A 27,848-nucleotide genomic window follows, 5' to 3' on the forward strand; every position below is an offset into this window, starting at 1 on the left:
ATTTATTTTCAAGATGATGGTTGAATTTTCCTTCTCCATAGTTGTATTATGCTCACCAGAGAATGCTGAACTTCTGTGCCAGAAGTCATTCTAACTACTTGGTGGTAGAAATAGAATAAGTTGTGAAACGATAAACTGATGAGAATTTGTTCTCAAATATAGTAGAGGTTTGTTTTTTCTTTAAGAAAAAGACAAGAAGCTAGTGTGCATAAGTTTTTAAAACTGTGTCTTGATAGAAATTTGATTTTTCATAGTCTGAAATTCAAATATAATATAAGAAGTAATTCTGATTATGGTATTTTCCTTTTATTTTACTTTAAATAATGAATAGAAATTAAGTTGATAGAATGAGAAGTCAATAAAAATGAATATTTAAATCTATTTTCAAGCAAAGGAAATAATTTGGTCTTAATATATGTATCTTAAAGCTATTCACATAAAGTTTTACATAATTTAAATTTACTAATTTGCTAAAAAAATTTTTTTAAATTAACTAATAAAATCTTTTGAATGACAGATAGCCACCAAAAACGTGAATTAGTATATATCTTGTTTTTATTTTTTTTATTTTTTATTTTTATACTACTTTTAAAGTTATTTAAACATTTGTAGGCTCATAATTTTATTTATTTTTTTTAGGCTCATAATTTTAAAATGTGGTTATTAAAAAAAAATATGGTTATTAGTAACACCCAGCTCTCTGCTGTGTCCCTGTGTGTATTATCATATTTTGACCACAAGAAAAATGGATCAAAACATGCAGAGGAATTACTGGAAGTATCTTATACCTTTCAAATTATTATTTTCAAATCATAATAAAAAAATGTCACAAAGTTCACGTCCTTTGTGAGGAAAAGAGGGGGAGGGGGAGAACAGCTACACTCTACGCTCTTGAGCGTTGGGCACTTGCTGGGTCCCTGCAGGAATGTGATGACCGAAGCTCTCCTTTCCGCAGCTGCGCGTCAGACGGACCGCGCCGCCGTGCAGGTCTGAAGGTCCTCTGCTCCAGCAGGAAGGGCTGCCGTCTGGGTGTGTGTGCAACACACGGAGGAGGTGGTCCCGGTGAGGCGCTCTCCTGTGTGTGTGTCCTCACGGCAGACCCTGTTTCTAGAGACATGCGATGGCTTAATCCATTGTTTTGCTGTCTTTGAAGACAAATCACTGTCCTGACATCTGACCGATCTGTGAGGATTTGATTTTGTGGATAGCTTTTTCCAAATGTTGCTTTTACTCTTCACACTGTGTATAGTGTTGCAAAATTTTCCTGAAAACCTGAAAATGCATGAAAATGTGCTCAGAACAATGGGAACATAAATGTGCTTATAACATAAGAAGACATCTGTACAAGTGTTAGCTTCAGAATGTTGGAAATTAGATTTTTTCTTGCACATAAAGAAATATATGTATATCTCCATGTATAAAAATATATGCCTTATATTTGAATGTTTTCTTAATATGCATTTCTACACGTGCCTATGGCTAGGCTTATTCATTTATTTTTTTTAATTGAGCACTCCTAGGAACAGACACATAAATGTTGTACACCTGGTTTTTAATAAAGGTTATTTTTGTTGGGATGGAAAAAAAAAAAAGAAAGTCCATTGTGACTAACATCTCATTTCTATTTGTTTCTTTATTGTTTCCTTTCAGTCTCCTAAACACTTCATTTTTAATTAATTAATAATATCCCATTTTAAAGATGCAGAAATTGGGGCACTGAGAGATACAATTACTAACCCAGTGTCATACAGCTGGTAAGCGGAGAAGCCAGGATTTGATCCTAGTGGGGGCTCCAGTCTATATGCTCCTAGCCACATGATACCCTGCCCTATCTTGGCCTGATATTTGATAGACCACCCTAAATAGGCTCATTCTTTCATTGATTTACTAATTAGCTAGGAGTGACTATGTACTTGGGCTTCCCTGTGGCTCAGTGTTACAGAATCCACCTGCTAAGCTGGAGATGTGGGTTTGATCCCTGGGTCGGTAAGGTCCTTTAGAGAAGGAGATGGCAACCCACTTCAGTATTCTTGCCTGGGAAATCCCAGGGACCGGGGAGCCTGGCGGGCTACAGTCCATGGGGTCGCAAAAGAGTCGGACACAACTTAGTGACTCATTAGCAACTGTGTGTTTACTGCGCTCTATGCAGGTAGTGAGGATAAACTGCCAATAAGGAGAAGAAAGTCCTCAAGTGACTGTTTCCACAAGTGACTACACAGGAAATGCTATCTCCTTATGAATGAATTTTCAATGTTGTCTACAAGACACAGCCAAAAGAAAGAACTGAGATAAAGGATTACAACTAAGAGAGAGAAATTGCCAAGTCTTAGGAAAAGAACTTCCTAGTTTTCCCTAGCCCAAATGCTTCAGAACTTGTATTTTCAAACTTAAATTGATCATGTTGCATTTTGAGCCCACTTCATTTAGTCATGCAGAGAAGTCAATGGCAACCCACTCCAGTGTTCTTGCCTGGAAAATCCCATGGACGGAGGAGCCTGGTGGGCTGCCCTCCATGGGGTCGCACAGAGTCGGACAGGACTGAAGCGACTTAGCAGCAGCAGCAGCATCTAACCTTGTCCTTCGGCACAGATAGAGCTCTCTACCAGGTCCCTGTGTTTGCACAGTTTTTATCTTTGAAAATTATTAAGTTGTATATGCTAATATAAAACTTACATGTTATTAAAGTCAATTGCTTTGCTTTTCCCCATACAGTTTATTTCCTAACTCCTAAAATATATTTTAACAAAGATTTATGGTGTAATATTTATGTTGAAATACAATTTTAGTCTGCTATAGCATTTCTCTTTTTAAAATCAATTGCTCACATTAAAATTATGTAAAACACGCTTAGTATCACTTAAATGTTGGATTCTTTCTATAGTCAATTTTTTTTTTTTTTTTTAGTACAAGGGAAGAAGGAAATGCTAAGATGGCTGTAAGACGGTAATATTAAAGGAGAACAACAATGCTACATGGTGCAATGAAGTATCTTTTATTCTTGCTCAGTGTCAGGGAAAAGTCATGGCAGTTATAACTGTCAGTGGCTTGGTTGTAGCTCATGTCTTTCCAAAATGTTTTATTAAAATAATCATACTTAGTTAAATGCCCAAAGACCTTAGTGTTACTTTATCTATGCAAATAAAAACAGAGCAAATTTAAATAACATAAACCTCATAAAGGAAACTAATACTCTTTTGTATATTTATCAGAATTATTTACTTTGAAACTGGAAACATGCTTCTTTTCTGGCATGTGTGTGGCAATTATAACACATTCTGTATATTAACCAAACAGTCCATCTTGAAGCAGAGCCGTGGTAACACCAAAGCAAGGTTTTATCTTAAAAAAAGATTTGATGTTCTGAGAACACACTGGATGGAAATAATGAAACAAACAGAGACCCTTGGCTTCCAGTTCCCCAGCATCACAGCTAACAGTGTTCCAAGTGCTCTGAAAAGAAAGCAGTGCCTCGATGGAGGAGCCCCTCAATTTATTTCTTAAAAGAAAAAAAAAGTTCTCTGTCTTGAAGCTAGAGTCACACAAATTGCTCAAACCCAGATGACTAGATGAGGTCTTTATTGAAACGACAATGAAAGTAATTATATTGCTAATTGTCAACTTATAGAAAAACTCCTTTGGTAATTCAGACACACTGGCATGAGCAACAAAGATAATGAACATTTTTATAAACAACGTCCCTTGAAACTCTTCAAATGTAACATCATTGAAATGCCATTTTGGTGTGATTACTCAATAATAAAGAGTGAATTTTTGAGACACATCAGGTAGCATAAGGACAAATGAACCTTTAACTCACAAAAGGAAAAAAAACTTCAACCGTTTAGAGGGCTTTTCTTATCCTGAAAAATGACATAGTTAAATCTGGTTAGGTAATTTCATATGAAAACAGTTAGGAAGGGGTGAGATTGATCATTTTGGTCTGTTTTGACATACAAGGGAACAATGGGATTTCAATCAGGATGTAATTAGTTATGGTGAAAAGAATGATTATTATATACCAAGAAGGATGGAACTGGTGGTGTTGTGGTAAAAAATACTCCAGCCAATGCAGGAGACACAAGAGATGAGGCTTGAATCCCTGGAGGGTCCCCCAGAGTAGGAAATGGCAGCCCACTCCAGTATTCTCGAGGGGGAAATTCCATGGACAGAGGAGCCTGGTAGGCTACAGTCCATGGGGTCCCTAAGAGTGGGACACGACCGAGCACACACAAGAAGGGTACTGAATAAAGGACAGCTTATACAGTCTTCCCTTTTTTCCTTCTTTCCACTCTTATTTCAGGTATTAAAAATGAAATGAAAAATAGGGTGAAGATTATAAATTATTCATTTTATTTGAATACATCTATCAGTCTTTCATGATGGATATACATTTTTTAGAATGTTAGCCTGCATAATGTATTAACCACAAAGCTGCCAAAGAACACTGGGGAAACCACCCAGGTAAGGGCATTGTTGCTTTGTTTTTCTGGCACAAATTCAGATTTTGCTTTTGAAGTTATGTCCTTCATTTCTACACCTTAATTTGATACATACATGTAGTACTTAAAATGTATTTCTGAACAAATTCTAGACTTCCTTTGTTCTAACTGTGGATGATTTCTAAGCTTTGAACATGTATACTCTTAGTTTACCTTAAATAGCAAAATCTTACTTTCAGAGAAAAACATTTACAGGAAATGCTGTTTTTAATAGAATGAAAGTAAGTATAAATTAGTAATTTTACATTTAAAACCTGTCTTACTGCAAACTTTAGCGTTTCAAATGTTTTCTTATCAGTTAAAAAACCTTAAATATATAATTTTCATTTATATAATTTTCACTTTAAAGATCAAAACCTGCCTTTATCTCCATTATCCATTATCCTATCTCCATTATAGGAAATTAAGGGATTGTTTTCTTTTTGCTTCTCTTAATATCTATCTTGGTGGTCATAATATTTATTTATACTTTTCCTCCTCAATAGATCAGAAATTGTTCAGTATTATGTATTTCAAAATCTGTTTTTTCTTATGAGAAAAGAACTAAGGGAATGATGATTTGAACTTGTTCTTGACCCATTCTATGAAAACTAGGTAACTCACATTGTAACCTAATAAATTAAAAGTTGATAAACTGGTTCAGTAGATTTTTTTTACTATTGAAAAATTTGGTGGCTAATGGAAACCTTTCGGTACCCTAAAGTGCATCAAAGCTAGGGCTGGGGTTAAACTAAGCCAGGGCATCCCTGCTCCTCTTCCCTCACATCCCATTTCATGTATGGTCAGAAAGGCCTTTGTGAGCAAAGGAAATTTTGCTTTCTCCTGTGGAAGCCCTGGTTTGCTCTCCTGAGGTTCTCTGAGCTCCTTTATTTTATGATACCCAGAAGGGCAGCACAGTGGACTGGGAGACTTGAGCAGTCTGTTTTCTTCTCTGATCTGTCATCTTTGCTGCTAGGTATTTGGGCAACTCCCCCTAATCTCATTCTTTCTAAATGTCTATATTTTTGAAACGGGTATGCTAGGTTCTTAAACATTTTCTAGGCTGAAAACCCAATGTCTGTGACTAATGTGTCTTATCTGCAACTCTCCTGGGCATCTTAAAAAATAACAAAAGAATCTCTGCAAGCTGCTGTGGAGTCATCCTGACTGCCTAGACCTAAAGATTAATCTTTTGGATGATGCCAGTGTTCATAATGCACTTAGCCTAATTAGGTAGTCAGCTTTTAAGGAGACAAATGCCATGAAATACTTTAATGGTGGCAAGTATCTATGATTGAAAGAATTTCATTCCATTTTCCTTGAAACATTAGAATCTTCTCTAATTGCTCTATTAATCTAGTTTAGTCCTATTACTTCATGTAATGATTGACTCAAGCTTGCTTTAAAATAGGGCTAATTGAAAGCATGTTAAAAAGCAGAGACATTACTTTGCCAACAAAGGTCCGTCTAGTCAAGGCTATGGTTTTTCCAGTGGTCATGTATGGATGTGAGAGTTGAACTATATAGAAAGCTGAGCGCCAAAGAATTGATGCTTTTGAACTGTGGTGCTGGAGAAGACTCTTGAGAGTCCCTTGGACTGCAAGGAGATCCAACCAGTCCATCCTAAAGGAGATCAGTCCTGGGTGTTCATTGGAAGGACTGATGCTGAGGCTGAAACTCCAATACTTTGGCCACCTCATGCGAAGAGCTGACTTGGAAAAGACCCTGATGCTGGGAGGGATTGGGGTCAGGAGGAGAAGGGGACGACAGAGGATGAGATGGCTGGATGGCATCACTGACTCGATGGACATGAGTTTGGGTAAATTCTGGGAGTTGGTGGTGGATAGGGAGGCCTGATGTGCTGTGGTTCATGGGGTCGCAAAGAGTTGGACACGACTGAGAGACTGAACTGAATTGAAAGTTTACGAAAATGTATTCTTCCATTGAAACTCTGTGTGAAAGCAAAACCCACTTTTACATCTATTTCCTTAAATTATATTTGATATCTTAATCATGAGTGATCATATCTCAAATGTTAATTTTTGAAATCTCTCTTTGGGGTTACCATGGGGGATGATATAGAAGACAAGTTGAATATAGTCAGAGTGATCAGACAGCAGGTAATTCCTATACAGAGAAAGCAGTATTAAAATGTCAAAAGAAGGCATGGATTATAGGATTGATAAGAAATGGTTATGTGTAGAAGTTAAAGCAGAATGGCCAAAGTGGACCCAACATGAGAGAAGCAATGACTTTCTCATACTGGGCCTGGAAGATATGATGGATTCTTGTGTCCCAGAGATCTGAGATAAGTATATATTCTGATTTTTATAAATATACATTTAGAAATATATGATTTATGCCAATTTCCAAATAAATGTTTCAAGAAGATAAATCAATGGTTCAACTTTTAACTTATTGCTAGAAAATGAAATGTGGATACAGAAAAGCACATAAAACAAATGTATAGCTCAATGAGATATTTTAAGGTAGCTCAGATGGTGAAGAATCTCCCTGAAATGCAGGAAACCCAGGTTAGATCCCTGGGTCAGGAAGATCCCCTGGAGAAAGCAGTGACTACCCACTCTAGTATTCTTGCCTGGAAAATTCCATGGACAGAGGAGCCTGGTGGGCTACAATCCATGGGGTCACAGAGTCGGACAAAGTTACTAACACTTTCACTCACTTTCACCCTTGTAACTAGCAATGAGGTCAATAAAAAGAACTTTTCCAGCCACTCAGATGCCTCTCCATACCACTTCCAATCCCCTCCCACCCACCAAAAGTAATCACTATCCAGACTATAACCATTTCCTTGCACTTTATGATGTTACATTCATGTGAGAATTCCTCCATATCATAATTTCATAATTCTAAAATTTTGCTTTTAAGTCTTTTTTTAAATTGAAGTATAGTTGATTTACAATGTTGTATTAGTTTCAGGTGTAAAACAAAGTGATTCTGTTATATATATATATATATATATATATATATATATATATATATACACATATTTTTTCAGATTATTTTCCATTATCGGTTATTGTAAGATATTGAAAATATTTTCCAGTGTTGTACAGTAAATCCGTGTTGCTTACCTATTTTATGTGTAGTAATTTGTTTCTGTTAATCCTGTACTCCTAACATATCCTTCCCCTTCTCATTCCCGCATGGACAATAGCACACCAGGCTCCTCTGTCCATGGGATTTCCCAGACAAGAATACTGGAGTGGGTTGCTATTTCCTTCTCCAGGGGATCTTCTCTACCCCGGATTGAACATGGGTCTTCTTTGCAGGCGGATTCTTTACCAACTGAGCTACCCGGAAAGCAACCGTAAGTTTATTTTCTATGTCTGTGAATCTATTTCTCTTTTATATATAGATTCATTTGTATTAGTTTTTAGATTCCACATATAAGTTATATCATGTAATATTTGTGTTTTTCTGCTTACTTCACTTAGTATGATATTCTTTAGTTCTGTTCATGTTTCTGCAGTATTTCATTCTTTTTTTTATTATCAGTGAGTAATATGTGTATTCATATACACCACTGCTTTGTAGTTTATTGAAGAACACTGTGTTTGACCCGTAAATTTAGTAACTCATCATGTGGATTTTGGATTTGATGTACCTATGTCTCCATGTCTCATTTCTGTGATGTTATTGGCAGTGAACTTTAATGCATAGGGGCTTTCCTTGTGGCTCAGCTGGTGAAGAATCTGCCTGCAGTGTGTGAGACCTGAGTTTGATCCCTGGGTTGGGAAGATCCCCTGGAGAAGAGAAAGGCCACCTACTCCAGTATTCTGGCCTAAAGAATTCCATAGACTGTATAGTCCATGGGGTCGCAAAAAGTTGGACACAACTGAGCAAATTTCACTTTTAATGCATAGATCTATTAATTACTTGAGGGCTACAAAATGGTCATACTCCAGTTCTATCACTTATATTTAGCTTATTAATTTAATACTTTTAGAAAAAGACACTATTTGGTTATGTAGTAGAAAATTCAAATTAGAAAGGTAAGATAAATGCTTGAACTTCCTCTATTTTAAGTACCCATTTTCAAGGAATTAGTTGATTTCCTATCATCCTTATAATTAGTTTTTAGATATATTATTATAAATAAATGTTTTTCCCATCATTGGCCAGTAAGAACCTCTTTGAATTTTCTCTTTAAGACTGCAATCTGGAATCTGGGGATTAAAAAAGCTTGTTCCAACTGGTTTGCGTTCTATAACTATGAGTTAGCAAAATAGAGTATAAATGAACATTCCAATAGCCATGAGTTCAAATAGATATTTTCAATTAAAATTTGTGTCTATAGATTTTTTAACTTAATTCTTCTATATTACAACTATATTTCCTTTCTTCTAGTCTAATAATCCTCACCTCAATATCATAAGATATTAGAATAACTCATAATTTACTCATTTGCTGTATACAACATTCAGTTCAGTTCATTAGACATACAATATTCTCCGAATAGCAATGCTAATGCTACCACCTCCAATATAATTTACAAAAATAGGTAAAAGTATTCTTTTCATAAAAGCCCTCCTCATTTATTCCATAATTTAAAAATATCTGAGCACAGAGGTATTCAAATAATACTCTCTCCATTTTAACCTTTATTTAGTCTTACTTAGATCTACGAATATCCATAGGTTTTAATACTACCCACTAATCCTTATGGTGATGTATTATAGTCATTTTTAGTAGTCTAAACTATAATCTTTAGTAAATGCCTCAGGATGGGCTCATGGGAGCAATATTTCCTGAGTTCTTATGTGTGATAAGAGTTAGGAACTTTATAGTGGAAATCAGTTTTGTTACATATGTATAAAATCTTATTTCCCCCCCTGCTTATCTTAAATATGTTACTCTATTTTCTTCGGATTTAAAATGTTACTGTCACAAAAACTGATGGTAAATTAATTTTTTCCTCTTATAGGTCAATTTCTTTTTTGTGTATAACATCATAAGTTTTTTTTTTTCTTATTTCTTGTCATCGGTCATTTTGAGACTATTCTCTCATGAATGTGATGTTCTTTTTCAACATGTAATTTTATTTCTTCTTTATATGAAAAAGTTTTACTAAATTGAAATTTTTAGTATTTCTCTCTTTTTTCTGTTAATCTTCCTGCATGCCTTGGGCTGCTATTAATGTTTGTTGGGTCTTCTGTCTTGGACTTCCTTTGCCTATCTTTAATATTTGTCACTTTCAAATTATTGTTTTTTAAAAATCTCTTCTTTCATTTACCTCTGATTTTTATTAATTTTTTCATTTCTATTTTTCCTAAGGTGTTAACTATTGTGTTTATGTTTGCTAGTGTTTCACTAATTCAATCTTTATTTCTGAAAAGATAGTCTCTGTTATTTCTGTTTCTTTCTCTTGAGATCTGTAGACAAGATTGAAGGCTTTTTTTCATTCATTAATTTTTCTTTTTTTTTTTTATGTCTTAAGTAATTTTTAAAGTATTTAACTCATTTTGGACCAACAGATTATAGTTCATTATACTATATCATGGGGGGCATTTTTCATATAAAAACTTTGCATGGAATTTGTCCTCAATACTTTTTTTTGTTTCCTGTTTTGATGTGAAATTATATTTATCCTGAACTCTTAGTAGGAGTTCTGGTTCTGAGAGATATTCTAAACTTCTCTCAATTCACTCTTCCCTTGTTCTCATCTAATACCCAAACTAGAGGAACTTGATGTCTAAGATTTCCTGGTTTTGTTTTTTCCCCACTTTTCTCTACAATGCTTTTCCCATTCATTTTGTTTTATTTGTCCTGCTCAATTTTAATTCCACTGCAGACAGTTGCTCCTTAGCCTAGGAGACCTAACTGGTCAGGTTTAAGATTTCCAAAGGTCAAACTGCTCTAGCCTTTTCAGATTGTTTTATTGTGAGCCTCTCAACTAACCTCATATTGGATTTGGCAAAAATATTATCAGTTTCAGTAGCTTTTTTCAGATTGTAATTATTCCTCATACATGATGACTGCAGTGTATGAGTTTGTTAAATAAATTTCAACTTTAATATATATTAGTTATTTAGAAATGCAACTAATATATCATTCAAAACAGAAAAATACTATCAATCAATGCCATTACTTTATTCTCTTATTAAAATTATAATCCATATTCTAGCTGATTTGATATGTTGGGTTGTTAAGGAGCAGATCATTGAGTCAATGAATGGTCAGGTGAATAAAGTGCTAATAATAAAATCACAAAGAGTTGCCTGGTATAATTTTTGATACTAACTTTACTGTTATGTCCTGGCAACAAAGACCTATTTAGTTTAGTAACACCTTAAGTGTTCTTCTAGTAAATAATTGTTAATCTTCCTGAAGTTATTTAGGCATTAACTAACTAAAGGATAAGAGAGTGAATAACTGAAGGATAAGACAGTGAATACTCAGGATGTCTCCAGTCTTCCTGATTCATGTGTCATCTGCTAAATTTAAATGTCTCTCTAACAATTTCACCCTTAATATCACTGTACAGAAAATGCAACCAGCTGTTGCCTATTTCCAATGACCCAGAGAAAATGGTTTGTAATTTATAATAGGACCAATTTAGGTTTGATGTAAGAAAGAATTTTATGAATATGAAAGAAGTTCATGAATATGTAGTTTAGGAAATTAGATTGTAGACTCCCCTTATGTTGACCTATTATAGAATAGGAGAGTTATTATGTTGAGATGGTTCTTTAATAATGACCATTTATTTTAAAAGTAGTATTAATAAAAATAAAACATATCAGAGCTATTATCCTATTAGTAAATGATAATATTAATAATTCTTTAATAACATGTAAAGTTTGAATAGTTATGAAGAACTAGGAAAAAATAAGTGTTCTATAAAAGCTCATGGGAGACTGTCAAAATGAAATTTGGAAAAGAATATATAAAATGTTTTAAAAAATAGACTAGCTTTATAAGTGTGTGAATTTAGAGGAACAAAAGCAGGCAGGTTAATTTAACAAGGACCATAGATGCCTTGTTAGAGAAAAGTGTGGTGAATTAATCAGACTTGGTGTACTGGCTAGTATATTGTCTTTTGATTGGTTTCTCCATTACTGGCCTATCAAGGTCAGTTCTGTGTGTTTTTCGACTTGCTGCAGGTTACGGGTTTGCCTTCTCATCCACAGCAGAGTCCAGAGGAGCGCGGCTTTCCCACAGAGCATGCGCTGCGAGCAACGCAGCAGACCCTCTGCCTCCGGGGTTTCTTTCCCCCGTCGGGTGGGCTGCGCGACGTGAGGCCGGGAGTGCGGACTGCTTACGCTGAGAAAAGACAGCCCTGAAATCTGAAATGTTAGCCTGTGGTATGACTATAAGTCAGTTCTCACTGTGTGTGCATCTGGTTCTCTTCTGCGTGATATGCTGCCTTTAAGCTCAGGATAAAGAGGTCATTTTCCTTTACTCTCTTCTAAATCTTCTCTCATTTCACTTTCCAAATGCCACATTTACGATTAAGGCAAAGATAAACCCACTAATTTATGTGGCCTAGAATTCCAGCACATGTCCCATGGCACAGACAATTAAAGAATAATTAGTATATGTAAAACAAAGCAGTGAAATTAGCAAGTGATTCCAAGCCACTAAATCACTAATTGTAAAAATTTGTTGTGAATTTGCCACGATGTTCAGAGGAATGGGACAGTTGAGTGCCAGGCCATATCTAGAGTTTGTAAACTCTAATTTTATATTTTTATAATCAATGTGCCACCAGTATATTATGTGATTGCAGACTTTCATCTGAAATTGTGGCATGAGCTTTGCCAATATGAAGACTTACATATTTGAGTGAACAGTGAAGAAATGAATCTGTTGTTTGCTAGGGTCAAAATACTTTTTGCCACATCAGTATTTTGGAATATGTCTTATATTTTAGATGTATTGAACACTTTATATTTCATTGTCAGTGGTGGATTTTGGTCATCTTTTGCATGTGGCTTAATTCAAAATGATGCAATTTAGAAGCATTTTCTTTTTCTCCTACAAAGCTCATCTAATTAAATTTTGTCTCTTATTATTAACATTCATGACCATTTCTCAGTTTCAGATTAGAAAATTAATATGAATATTTGATACTAACATGACAATCAGTGCTTTGAAATGTTCTCAATTCTAGAAAACATAGCATGCATTTTTTGTTATTTAATGTCCACTGTTTGAATTAAAATTAACCTTTATATTTCCTATTGAGTACCAAGGAATAATATTTTTATTGTGTCCAACTCTTTGCAACCCCATGTATTATACAGTCCATGGAATTCTCCAGGCCAGAATACTGAAGTGGGTAGCCTTTCCCTTCTCCAGGGGATCTTACCAACCCAGAGATCGAACCCAGGTCTCCTCATTGCAGGCAGATTCTTCACCAGCTGAGCCACAAGGGAAGCCCTTTATATTGATAGTAATAACTAGTTTACTAGTTATTTCTTATAATAAATTATCACAAGATTGATATTTGAGAACTTGTCATATCACTTTTGCAACATGCTTTAGCAAGAAATATAGGACAATTCAATATCACAAAAACAAACAACCCAATTAAAAATGGGCAGAAGATCTGAATAGATATTTTTCCAAAGAAAACATTCAGATGGCAAACAGGTACATGAGAAGATGCTCAACATTACTAGTCATCAGGGAAATGCAAATCAAAATCACAGTGAGGGATCAATTCACACCTGTCAGAATGGTTATCAATCAAAAGGATTACAAATAAATGTTGGTGTGGACTGTAGAGAAGGTGACTCTCATACCCTCTTGGTGAGAACGTAAATTGATGCAGCCACTGTGGAAAACAGTATCAGTGTTTCTCAAAAAACTAAAAGTAGCACTACCATTATAACACAGCAGTTCCATTCGTGGACATATATCAGAAAACAAAAATAAAAACACTAACTCTAAAACATACACGCACCTCAATGTTCATAGCATTTTTGTCATTGCTAAGATGTAGAAGCAACCACAGTGTCTATCAGCAGATGAGTGGGTAAAGAAGGTGTGTGCGTGTGTTTACTGAGATACTACTCAGCCACAAAAGAGAAAAAAATTTCTTGTTTGTAGCATCATGGATGGATTTGGAGGGCATTATGCTAAGTAAAATTAGTCAGACAGAGAAAGACAAATACTGTATGTTGTCACTCATATGTGAAATCTAAAAAATAAATGAATGGATATAAAAATAAAGTGGGACACATGAAGTCTATATAGAAAGAAGAATAGTGTTCTAATATTATGTAAAAACACTCTGACCATAATATTTTTTATTTACCATGATGGTAACCATGTAAAGCATACATATAAAATGCTATAAGAGAATATATAAAAATGAAAAATAGTTGTAATAGTGGGATATGAGATTCTTGCATCTATTTTCTAGACTTTAAAAAGGTTGTTTTACTCCTCTTATAAATGAAAAGTAAATTTATTAAAATTTAGGAAAATCAAAATATAGAATATACTGGAAAATTATTTGCTGAGAGAATCTTTTGCTATATGAATATATGTGCTTTTATCTATACTCACATTTACAATTTACACATTCATATACAATTTCAAAGTGAAGATAATTATATTGTTCATAGAAAATTGTAATTTATATGATCATAAATAATAATAATAAAATGACAAGGTACTGTAAGCTTAAGATATTAGGAATTCAACTAAATTTCTTTTGAGCTGCAAAACAACTTTAGGAATATTTTGGTATAGTGCTAAGATATGGTTAAAGGGAAGATGGTAGATAGAGTTAGTTCAGTATAGCTTATTAGAGAATTTTAAAATGGTGAGAAAACTCCATATTACTTCCAGGCAAAATTTTGAAGATGGTAAAGATCTTTGCAGTTTCCCAGTTCTTACATCCACTCACTGCTCCCACTACCCCCTTTGGTATATATTTTAAAAGACATTCTTTTCTTTTCTCTGGGCAATTGTCCCAGTCCTCAGTTCGTCTGGAATGACCCTTCCTGTTTTGAGCAGAGATAAGTCTTCCCAGGCAATGATCCAATAAATGAGAATTCAATCAGTTCACCCCTTCTAACTCACTTACCCGGACATTAAGATAACCGCTTACCTGTCATTCAAAGTTTATCATCATCTGCAGTTTCCTCTTCATTGAAATCACATGTATTGTTGACAGAGCCAAAATCACGTTTTTGGCAACAGCCTATGTGCTAGGCTCAGTGCTCTCAGCTTTACCCAATGTGTTTCTCAAGACTGTTTCAAATGTAAGCTTGATATTTAGCTTAGGCAGAAATGAAGGAAGTTTATTGGTTTACTAAAGAGCGAAGTCTGTGTGTGAATTCAGAGAGAGCTGGATTCAGGAGCTCATGCAGTGATACTGGTACCACTTCTTAATTTTCATTCTATCTTTGTTTTAGTTTCATTCCACAGAAAATCTCCTCTACGATTAGGAAGATGGATGCCTACAGCCATAGATGCATATTTTCCTGGTGGCTATTGGTAAATATATAAATAAATAAATAAACACACACAAATATTTGTACAAATATATAAATATATATAAATGGGCTTCCCAGGTGGTGCTAGTGGTAAAGAATGCACATGCCAATGCAGGAGATCCAAGAGATGCGGGTGTATAACATTATATGTCTTAATTCATTTGATACTCATAACAACCCTTAAGAGGCAGATGCTATTTTTTTTTTTCTTTTCTTAGATGCTATTTTTTAAATCTCCATTTTGCATGTGAGGGAACTGGAATAGAGAGAAGTTTAAGTAACTTTCTCAAGGTCACACGGCTCAATAGTGGTGGACCCAGGTCCCCAATCCAAAAAGTCTGCTGTTAGTAATCCTGCTCTTCACTACTCCACTGTACTGTCTGCCCAGGGTCTAAACAGAAGTGCAGAGAATGTATGTGTTGGCCCGGCATTACTTATGTTCTAAGCTGGAATCAATCACTGTATGATTAGATTGTAAAATCATGCCAAGCCAAGCAAAAGACACAAGTAAATAAAGCTGATTCTGTATAAACTTTACATGGAATTCTAGAAAATAAAAATTAAGTAAAGTTACAAAGTAGATGAGTAGTTATCTGGGGCTGAGTGGCATGAGATGGATCGCAAAGGGAAAGAAAAACACTTGGAGGAAGGAGTTTGTATGTTGAATTTGGTGGTAATTTTAAAAGAATTTATGTTGGTCACATTTACCAAAGTTTAATATTTGAATGTTTATAGTTTATTGTATATGAATTATGCCTCATTACATTTGTTAAAAAAGAAATACATGTGTGTGAGAAAACAGCTGAGTTAACAAGCAGCAGAAAATTAGGAAGAATGACAGTGATAAAAAAAGAATAAACAGTAAAAAAAAAGACAGCAAGAAAACTACCTTGTTCTGATCAGCCATCAAATAAAAAAAAAATTGGAAATGAAAAACAGTCCACTTAATACATAGTATAGATCTGTAGACTTTATATAAGGATCTTCCATTGTCAACAATTTACAGGCATCTTTTTCTTCTACATTAGCTTAGATATTAATTTGCTTTTCTTTGACAAAATAATAAAACAATCTGAAAAATTTCTAACTTATGTTCAAGGCACCAGTATGGTAATGGGTTACTGGAGTTAGTTTATAATAGATGGTTATGTTCCCTTAGCCTTGTGTAATCATTCACTAGTTCACATTGAGAGGAATAAATCATAACATAGATAAGACCATGAATCTGGCAGAGAACACAGTAGATCCAGCTCATAAATTTGTGCACATATAAGACAGTATTATAGTTGTAAAATATGTTTAGTGGATCCACCTTTTCTCAGATCATGACATATTTACAAATTGTAATTTCCTCTAGAGATATACTGTAACTAAATTATCATCTGTTTTTTCTCCAGTGCCTCAAGGAAAAAAAAATGCATCTAATTCATCTTGGTTTTGATTGTACTAGTGAAATATATAAACTTAGTTCTTTTCCTGTGAATTTCATTCCCTGTAAACATCAAAACAAATATGGGAAATTGATTTTTACCAGTATAGAATGCATAATCTGCAAACTTGGAAATGATATTAAATCCAAAACTGAATATTTTATGAAAATCTTTGTGGTGAGGTCACATTATTCATACACAAGCAAATAAGATTTATACAAATTCCTGTAAGCTGGTAGGTTTTGAAATTTCTATAACAGGAAATCAGGAATATATAGCTGTGACTAGCTTCTTATCTACTGAGGCCTCTGCTGGCTTGCAAATTTATCTACTCAATTAATTGCACACTAGACAGATTAGACACATATGGGGTGTGAATGTATGGAAAATGAACATATCTGGTTTGGAAGAGAACTTCCATATGACTCTCTACAAAACATCGATTCACAGGATTTTACAAAAGAACTCAGGAGTTTGCTTGTTCACATTTCCCACCCTCCTCTCATTTGCTGTATTTCTGGAATATCTTGGGCAACATGACAAATATATTGGTTTATTATCTGAATTAACATATCCCATGTTGGAGAGCTAATGCAGCTAATATTTGAATGTCTTCCATGTGTCAGATAGGGGTAGATTTTTCTATTAATTAACACTGATAGAGATTTTACATCAAAGCACTTTATAACATTGTAATTCATTTACACCTCCAAATACCCATAAAGTTGGTGGTTTTAACACCGTTTCAAAACTGATGAAACAGCTACTAATTGGTGGGGCACAGATCATACATGAGATAATCTGTGTCCATTGTCTCTGTTTTTCTTTTGTCCACTATACTGTCTAACATTGGGCTACGTGATTTTACATCATTTAATTCATACAATAATATCACACTAACTAGAAGCTATTCCGTCTAATGTAGAGTTGTTCAGTTGCTAAGCCATGCCCGATTCTTTGTGACCCCACAGACAGCAGCACGCCAGGCCCCTCTGCCTTCCCTTTCTCCTTCTGCCCCCAGCATCAGGGCCTTTTCAGTGTACAGACAACTTATTGTAGTATTATTATTTGAGACATAAGTTTCCTACTTGCTATATAATCTTATACAAATTACTTAATCTCGCTCAGCTTGGTTTTCTTATCTATCATATGGGAACAATCACTGCTTTGTCTCTCTTTTAGGGAAGCTATAAAGATGAAAGAAAACAGTGTTAAACATAATGAACTTTCATTTGTTCGTTATGAATGTGCTAATGTAATGTACTAATTGTACTGTAATGTACTAATGTGATGTACAATGAATGTACTAATGTAATATAGCTACACTTATTTCCTATAAGGTAGCCCATGTGAGCAATTCTAATTATTCAATTTTTTTGTCTGAACAGAAACTTTCCCCCAGTGGCCCCATTGAAACTTTATTATTTTATTTTTTAAGGTTTAGGAGCTTTGAAGCCATCAAAATTTTGCACTAAAGGTTTCATCCTCTCATTTATATCCTCTGGTTCAAGAAAGATGTCCTGTCTCAAGTATAATGCTTCAGATATGGCATGACCAGTACAGAGTACATCAATTTGTTCAATTATCACTTTGTATCAATTATCATATACATATCAGTTGTGCTGGGTCACAGTAATTAAAGTCCAAGATTTTAAACTTCTTGGCAGTCTCATCTGAAGGACATTGGGTTTTGAACTTGTTGCCAATAGAAAAAGAAGATTCCTTTCATATAAACTGCTGATGTTAAGGTAAACTGAAAATGTTAGTCACTCAGTCATGTCTGACTCTTTGTGACGCCATGGACTGCAGCCCGTCAGGCTCCTCTGTCCATGATTCTCCAGGCAACAATACTGGAGTAGGTTGCCATTCCCTCCTCCAAGGGATCTTTCCGACCCAGAGATGAACCTGCATCTCTTGCATCTCCTGCATTTCAGGCAGATTCTTTGCTTTCTGAGCCACCAGGGAAGCCAGCAGGGATGTTAAGGGAGGCATGGTTTTATTCCCCTTACAGATAATGGTTTGGGTGGTAGGACAGTGTAATATGCAGGAGTGTCTATGTAAATTCTCAATATTATTCTGCATAGTTTTTTCTTATTTTTTGGCCATAGGCCCAAATTTAGTCTCAGCATTGTAAATTGTAGAAATCAAAATAGCACCAAATATTCTTTGCATAAACAGTAAGTAGAATAACTGCTCCTTATCTAGTTCTTCTAATAATGATGATGGTATTTATATACAGTGTCTTCTGCTCTGTTCCAACCAGCAAACCACGAATAGCAGTAAAACACCCTAATTTTATAGCCTGTCCTTTGCTAATTCTTCCATGTATAATGCTTGAACTAGAGTCAAGGGAGTAAAAGAGGAAATGCATTCCATTTCTTACAAGGACGGCAGTAAAATTCTTAACTACCATTTAAAAGGCCTGCCTATGAAGACTGTGCTTAGTGATATACCGTTTCACTTTCTTTTCCCCTACTTCTGAAATAATAAACTGCATTGTCTTTTACAGTTTATTCTTTGCAGGCCTCATGGGGAAATGTTCATTATATTGTCATGTGTTTCTGTTGGAAAAAACATCTCCAGATCTTACACTTCATTTTTTGGTATTGTTTGTAAGAATCACTACCCAATGTATAGAATGACTGGCTCAACCAACTTGAATTTTTTGGTGAGGTTTTAATAATTAACAATAACATTTGACTTCTTGATTTATGCCATTGAAAACATGGCTCATGTGACAGGAAGAGGATATCTGAAGTGGAACCTAAGTGTGTGATGTGGCTGCAAGTGAAAGGGAAAGAGTCAGTCACCACTTAGCAACACACACACACAGAAAAGGAAAAGTCTCTACTGAATTATTAAAGGGTTTTTCCTCCTGAGAAAGGTAATGATTTACCAAAAATGATAGACTATTGTATTTATAGGCATTTACTGAAGGGACGGCCCTGACTGTTCAGTGGTTAAGTCTCTGTGCTCCCACTGCTGGGACTAAGGGTGTGATCTCTGATCAGGGAACTGAGACTAAGCTTGCTGGTTAAAAAATAACATACAAAAGAACACAAACATTGACAAATAAAAATAAACTGTTGTAAAAACTTAATGAAAATGGTGTATACAAAAAGTCTAGAACATTTTTTTAAATTTTTTAGAACATTTTAAAAGATATACACCAGTTCAAAATAGCTATTAGCTCTATTATCAATTGGATGACAATATTAATCATCGTATTAACTGAAATGATCAGAAAGAAATAGAATTACTTGTGGAGAAAATATGGTCAATCAAAATAAGACGGAAAGTAAATATGACCATGTTTTTAACAGTATAATTCAAAGAAACTAAAGCCCTTTTTTTGAAGCTATGATGTGTGTGCTGGTAAAAAATTAAAGTGAAATTCACTTTTGTGTCGGTGGTAGGCAGAATAATTGCTCCATGCCACAGGCCCTGAAACTTGGGAAGATGTTACCTTCTATGGTGAAAGCACTCTGCCGATGTGATTAAGTTAAGCATCTGGGGATGGGCTTCCCTCGTAGCTCAGTCAGTAAAGAATCTGCCTGCAATGCAGGAGACTTGGGTTCGATTCCTGGGTTGGGAAGATCCCCTGGAGAAGGAAAGGGCAACCCACTCCAGTATTCTTGCCTGGAGAATTTCATGGACAGAGGAGCCTGGCGGACTACAGTCCACGGGGTCACAAGAGTCAGACATGACTTAGTGACTAAACCACCGCTTATCTGAGTGGGCCCAAGGTGTTCACAAGGATCCTTCTGAGGGAAAGAGGGAGCCAGGATTATGAGAGAAGTTGTGGAAGCAGAGGTTGGAGTGACAAAATTGCTAGTTTTGAACAGGGGGTTCTAGGAGCCAAGGCAGCTGGAAAAGGATGGAACAGATTGTCCCCTAGAAGCTCAGGAAGGAGCCAGCCCTGCATACACCATGTTGGCTGTCCTCTCAGACTCACTGTGATCTTCTGCCTCCAAAACTGTGTGGGAATACATTTGTGTGGTGTTAAGCCACGAAGTTGGTAATAATTAGTTAGAGCAACAACAAGGAACTCATATAATGCAATATGTAAGTTTTATTTTAGCTCTAGACTATAAATTCTTTGAATACTGAAACAACCTCAGTATTAATTCTTCCACAGTCTTGAATATAATAACTTTAAGTATTTATAAAAGCAAATGCTTGGGCATGAGCTATAAGTTTTAGATCTCTTGGAATGTTAAAAATTATTCAGTTGAAATTGTTAATTACTAAATTAGATATTAGTTTTGTATATGAGAGCCTCTAATGCAATTTCTTAATTACAGTGATCTAAATTAGCTTTTCAGATGAGCTAAAACAACTGTGTCAACAATTCTATAGTCAGGAATTTGTAGTCATAATGCAATGTCACGTATTCTATATGTGTAAATTGCTTCTGCTTAAAAATTATTTTTTTACATTAAAATATGGTCAAAAGCCATAAAAGACCAGATATCATAGCAATGAGTTAAAATTAGGAGAAATTTTCAATTACGTGTCTAACTCTGTGAGATTTTACTGTAATTTGAAATATTTAACTTTAGATTGTGTAGTCTCATTTACACATTTTGAAACTATTATTATATCCTAGTGCTACCAAGAAGCTTATGAGATATTTAATAAGTATCTTGAAGTCCATTTAACAAGCATGTTTCAATGAAGCTATTTCCAGAAAAATGATATGTAATAGAATTGATTGTGCTGCTGAACGTAAATAGCATTCTTGGTTGGAATTAAACCTCCCATGAAAGATTAAAAACAAGCACCTTGTCAAACTTGGCTATTAGGGATCATATTTTAGAATGTGTTCTGCATGATTTATTCTACAAGAAAGTGAATGTTAGCATATTGTAGCACTGTAAATGATATTTGTTTGTGTACACAGTGAAAATGAAATCCTTGACTATAAAATTTCCTGGCTTATTAGTATGCACCTGAAACATTCTTTTGTCAGTAAATTTTACCATGTAAAATGTTGGTGTTAACAACATCTTGTTCATTGATTTATTTGTAATTTTTACAAGAAAAGAAACACGCCATACAAAATACCACAATCTTTGGTTGACCATGTCTATATTTTTAAACAAAATTATTAAGTATAATTGCATATAGAATTTTTAGGACTACATATAATTACAGTATTCTTGCCTGGAGAATCTCATGGGCAGAGAAACGGGGCTGGCTACCATTCATAGCACTGCAGAGTCAGACACAACCAAGCGACTAATACATACACATAATTACATACGTGGTAGTTTCAGGAATAAAATTACTTATCAATGCAGTGTCTTTAAAACAATTTTGTTATTTATTTGTTTATCTGGCATGCTTGGATCTAAAAAAAGTAAGCAAATATATGGCACCTAACATATTACTGAATTTTCACTTAATTTACAAAGCTGGACCACGAACATTTTGAGAATTTAATTTCAGATCTCACAGGTTATTTTAAAATATGTTTTTGATGAATTAAAGGAAAGCATTTAAAGCAATGTGAAAACTGTCCTTTTTTTGCTGTACATGTGAATACCGATACCGCCACAGTTTCAGCTTCATTGTGGGTGAGGGGACTGACTTCAAAACCTTAGGAAAGATGTATGTTTCTGCATCCAGTAATCTGTTAGATACTGACATTTGGCTTCTCATTACATATGGAAGATCCACAATAGGGAGGAAAATTGGGCATTTCATTATGTGACAGATTTCTCAATAAATACCATTTCCATGATTTTTGTTATAATCTCTTTATAGTTTCTAGGGAGTGCAGCACAAATGCTACTTCTTGATAAACTAAAAATAAATACTAGGAGGAAAAATTTGAAATTATTGCTATTTTAATCATATTAGAAACATTGACCATAAAAAGCATTGAGTCAAAAGTTAGCAAATCTAGAGAGCTTCTTTAGATCACATAAGAACTTCCAGTCATGATGTTAGCTGTATATATATATATAAAGTCTTGAAAATTTTCTGAGACATTCTTTTAAATATTCCTTCAAAAATTAGTTATAGGCAGTTACTCTTTGAGGGATAGAGTGAAGCGTACAAATGAGAATACCTGTATTTTAGGGGATTGTATCCTAAGAAGATAGGTTTACAACATAAATAAGTAGACAGTTATGTTAGAATGTGATAGATGATGCAGGAAAAAAACTACTAGCTAGTACCAGTCTCCTAAGTATGCCTAGCTTTGATTGCCCAAGCTAGTATTTTAGATTTTATTTTTAGTGAGTTGATAATTTTGAAAATAATTCTACAACAATATATAATTGAAAAAAAAACTTAAAACATTTATTTTTACTTATTGGAGCAAAGATATTCTAGAGGAAAAGAAACATCTCCATTAAACTGTGTTTACACTTAAAATTATGTTTTCTTTTTTTCAAAAACTAGGGGAAAACTCTATCTTTCTTGGCAAATTTGCATGACTCCTCTACTTGTGAACACTGTAATCATGATATATCAAAAGCTTATTTACTTAAAAATTGGTATATATACATCTATCTATATACCTTTTTATACCAAGCAATAAACATGCTCTGTAGGCATAATAACAGCATTCAGTTAGCCACATACTCCCAGGTGCCATTGACCGTGAATGGATGTTTGCAAGCTCAAGTTCTGCACAAGCCATTCTGACATGGGCTGTTGCCTTGCTCAGTGCTATTTTTGTCTGATCATTTATCTCTGTTGATGAGGTTTTCCCTGCTGGGGCAAGGCTGGAGGTGTGGTGGGATGTGGAATTTATACTGTTCTCTGCTAGTTCAGCTCAGTATCTTCTAGCTGGCTAAAGAGGGAAACTACAGGTCTTTACTAATGCCCTCAAAAGTGAGTTTAAAGATAGAAAGTGTCTTTTCTCTCCTTATTAGTGATTATACCTCTTTCATTATAACCTGTAGCAGAAAGAAAACAACCCCTCCCCAAACTCCAAACCCAAACTAAAACAAACAACAAAAAAACAAAATGTCAGAACAGGGAAATTTCTTTAGAAATAAGAATGATATCGGGTCTCAAAGATTGGAACATCATCTCATTTTGGAAGTTACCTGATTAAAAAAGTAATCTATGATGGGTGAGTACAAGTGCAAACTATGTGTATTTTAACTAAGAGAAAAAAAATGTTTTAAGATTGTGATAGAATTTTTAAAGTGCCTGGTGAGAAAAATAAATCAGAAAAATTTCTGTCTCTTAATCATCACTAACAGATCAGTTGCCTCTCCAAGGTTACCAGAGATGTCACAGCTATTTGGAATGTATCAGTCTGGGTTCTTTTTTATCATTTGTTCGAGGAAATAATTGGAGGTATATAGAGATCTCAATCTGAAGACACGTCTTTTGCATATGATCCTTTTATTGAAAGCTTCAATGTTAATAAAAAGGTATTTCATTAGATATATGAAATATTTTCTTCTAAATAATTGTATAGTTTTTTCCCACAATTCTCTAAATTTCTTTCATGAAAGTTTGTTGTCATGAATTTGATGTCCATGAGTTTGAGTATGCCAGAAGCAAATTATTTTCAGTGTATGACTTTTGTGTTGTGGATTTAAACCTTTGAAGGAATTACTTTCTTATGTTTTCTATTAGGTTTTAAATTAATTTCATTACTTTTTCAGAGTTGACAAATGGAAATTTTTGATGTACAACTCACTGAACTAGTTATATATCTCCCTCCTCTTGACTCTCCCATCCCTCCCCTCACTCTAGCCCTCTAGGTCATTCAGAGCACCGGGCTGGGCTCCCTGTGTTTGCAGCAGCTTCCCACTAGCTATATATTTCACATATGATAGTGTCTATCTGTCAGTTCTACCATCCCAATTCACCCCACCCTTGAACGTCTGATATTACCCTTTTTTTTAGTATCTGCTCAAGTTTTTGACTGTTTTGAATTCAGTTGTCTCTCTCTGATTTACTTATTGAAATTCTTTTTTCTGTTCTGGATTTAAATCCTGATCAGTTCTATATGTTGCAAATATTTTCTTCCAGCCTGATTCTTGCCTTTTTACTTTCTAGATAATATTTCTAGATTGGTGAAATATTTTAATTTTGATGATTTAAATTTATTTCAGTTGAGTTTTAGTGATTTTTTGATTATACATAGGCAATCATTTAACCATTATTTTCTCTAATATTTTTGCTTCTTTTTTCTCTCATCTTTTTCTGATGCCTAATTTTACAACATGCTAAATTATGTAATGTCCACATACCTCTCATATTCTGTTGTTTTATGTTGTCATTTTTCTCCATGGTTCACTTTGTGTAAGTTCTACTGCTACATATTTTCCTGGTCCTTCCTCTGCAGTGTCCAGTATGCTGCTAAACTCATCTGACATATTCTAATTTACATTATTGTGGATGTTTTAGAATGAATTCCTACAGTATTGTAAATGTTCTCAAATATCCAAAATTTCATTCCTGTTTAAATGCTACATTTTTTTCATGTTAATAATGGTTAACTTAAGTACTCGTTTTTTAATCCCTACATCTGACCTTCTGTGTTTTGCATCAGCTGACCCTTCTTTCCCTTATGTTCTCTTTGCATATCTTGAAATGTTTCTTGTACACTGTACACTGCGTGTAAACAAACCATAAAGCCCATGGAGGATGGCATTTTCTCCTAGAAGGAGCTGCGTTTCTCTACCAGGAAGCTAGGATGAAGGCCAGATCACTTCAAGCAGGAATTGAACTGGGACTTAGTTGTAACTTTAACTTAATTGGGTTGACTTTGGGTTTCTAATAACTTGATGTCAAGATTTGTTTTCTTTCCTTGGTTCTTTCAAGAACCATGATAGCAACATTTGTCCTGAATGTTTCGCAACATGCAAGTCTTTGGGAGCTAAACACTGAGAGTGTAATATCTGTCTGCTTTTCCATCACACTTTTCCAGCACACACCTAGCCAAAGCCCATTGTAGAGGAGCAGGGAGAAGATGTTTTGAGTTTGGATCTTCTCCAAATCCCTGTTTACCACATCAGACTAGGTGGCCATTAAGTCCCTACTCGGTTCCTTTTACCTCTCAAGAGCTCCTCTACCTTACAACAGGACAATTTCGCAGCTATGCTTAGAAACTATCCCGTGGAGGTGAGCAGCTTCCAGTTTCTGCTAACTTTCTGAGCACCAGTTAGTTTAAAATTATTTTCATGCAAAACTCTTATGTGGCTTAAAAAATTTGTTTTAATGTATCCTTTCTAGTCTTTTTTGCAGTGAATTATTGGCTGCCAAATGTTTTATATATCCAAACCAGAACCTGAATTCCTAGTATGTATTTTTATTATTCAAATTATTTTTTTCAACTTCCTTGTTACATTTGGTATGTAAATTCCATCTCTTTCTAAATTGGAAAAATATAGTCCTATTCCTTACTCCAATTATTATAAGCAAGAAAACTGAGTTAGGACAAAAATATAATTAATGTATTTTTGATTAGAAGGAAATCTTTGAAGAGGAGAAGAAAAAAAAAACCCTCTAATCATAAATTACAATGAAACTAAGTTGAATATTAATTCAATCTGAATTCAGTTTAAAATCATTCCTTCTGGATCTGCCATTTTATCTCATAGCAGTGCTGATAATTAAAGAGAATGTAGAAAATTCAATGTCATATCAGCTTCTTTTCTGTTCAAGCAATATTTGTTTGTAAACAAAACAGAAGAAGCAACCTTAGTTCACAGCTCTGTGGCAGTGACCAAATCAGACAGAACTGAAACAATTGATTCAGTGTTTTTTCTTGCATCAAGGAAACCAGGTGTGCACATGCCCTGCTAAATGGATTTCTGGGCTACAGGGAGATCAAAACCTTTAGGCCCAAACTGGTTTTTGCTGTGATCATATAGATCTGGTTAAGAATAATTAGGGGCTATTTGGCTTCAGGGTAGATTTTCAGATTGTTAATCACTGAATTGTTTTCTCTTTAGAGCTGTCATATTTATCATGTTTATCATCTCTGCACTCAACAGTATCATTGGGCTGTATCTCTTGTGTTGATGAGTTTCTTATTTCTTAGGGGAAATGATTGATTCAGAAACATCTTAACCAGCATGCTACTGGCAAAAATACATTTTGTTATTTGCAGAACATTTATGGAGTACCAGTTTCCTGAGGCACAGCCTGTGAGCATGGGGTAGATATAGCATAATTTAAAAATATGTTTATTGATTCTTTAGGGCCATATTAGCATGCATTATTGAGGTGGTGTGGAAATGTCTGAAAGCAACAAATTCGGGACGTGTAGCAATTTATCACAAAGGGAAGATCTGAAAATAAAACGGTTATCTTCATGTTTGATGATGAGTTGTTTAGGAAACAAGAATTGAATCCTAAACTTGGTTTTGTTGGAAGCATCTGAGGGTGAATAGCAGTGAGGAAGAGTTGAGGATGACCATAATTATCAAAATATGCATGACAGTGACATCTTCATAAAGATTGGTTCCTTCTTAAACACTGAAGTGTTATAAAAGTAGATACTAAACAGATGAAGACCAGTTAAGTAACTCCTAATACTATATTAAAATAATAAATACTATTAACCAAACTATATTCCATTTTTTCCTCTAGAGTTTTTATAGAAAGGAATTAAGTACTTAGTTAATAATTATAGCCTATGCAATCAATTTTACAGCTAATGGTGCAGATTTCAAGTTGAATGATTATTTATAATCACATAATTTTTAAAATATTTGTACTTTGAAAGGATAAATAATGCTGACTAGAAAATACATTGGGAAATAATGAGCAGATTAGGAAAAAATGATCTACCAAAGAATGTTCTTAAGAAACTCTGGAGAAGCACACATTTTAATTCCTATTATAAACTAATTGAAATATCACAGCTTACCCACTTGATGTCAAAAGTTCAAATAATTTCATTTAGTGAGACTCCTCTGTCCATGGAATTCTCCAGGCAAGAATACTGGAATGGGTTGCCATTCCCTTCTCCAGGGGTTTTTCCTGACCCAGGGATTGACCCTGGGTCTCCTGCATTACAGGCAGATTCTGTACCATTTGGGCCACCAAGGAGATCCTCTTAATGCTGCAGAGACTTGTTTTTGTGGCCATCAGCATGCTGAGGCCAGCATCTCTGTCAGGATAGAACATAGCCATCTTTCCCTAACTTATCTGATTACACATTTCCCTAAATTCAAACAAAAAACCACAACCAAGGAAATCTTCTTAAGGAGATGTTTTGGTTCATAAACTATTGTGACCCAGAGACCAAGTTTTAAACCACTGCCCATGCTTACACTGCTGTTACTCTTGCTCCCTAAGTAACAATTTGTCTCTTTTGCATAGTAAGTTAGGGACTTTCTGAGCCGTTCTGTTTCCATTAGATATGCCACTGTCCATGTTTATTCCAAATAGAGTCTATTTTATCATTGTGTAATAACAAAGAGTAGCAGAGAATGTCCCACCAATACAAAATCTGGGGCAGAAAATGCGACTCTTTA

Source organism: Dama dama, chromosome 17 (assembly GCF_033118175.1).
Source record: "Dama dama isolate Ldn47 chromosome 17, ASM3311817v1, whole genome shotgun sequence".
Classification (NCBI taxonomy): domain Eukaryota; kingdom Metazoa; phylum Chordata; class Mammalia; order Artiodactyla; family Cervidae; genus Dama; species Dama dama.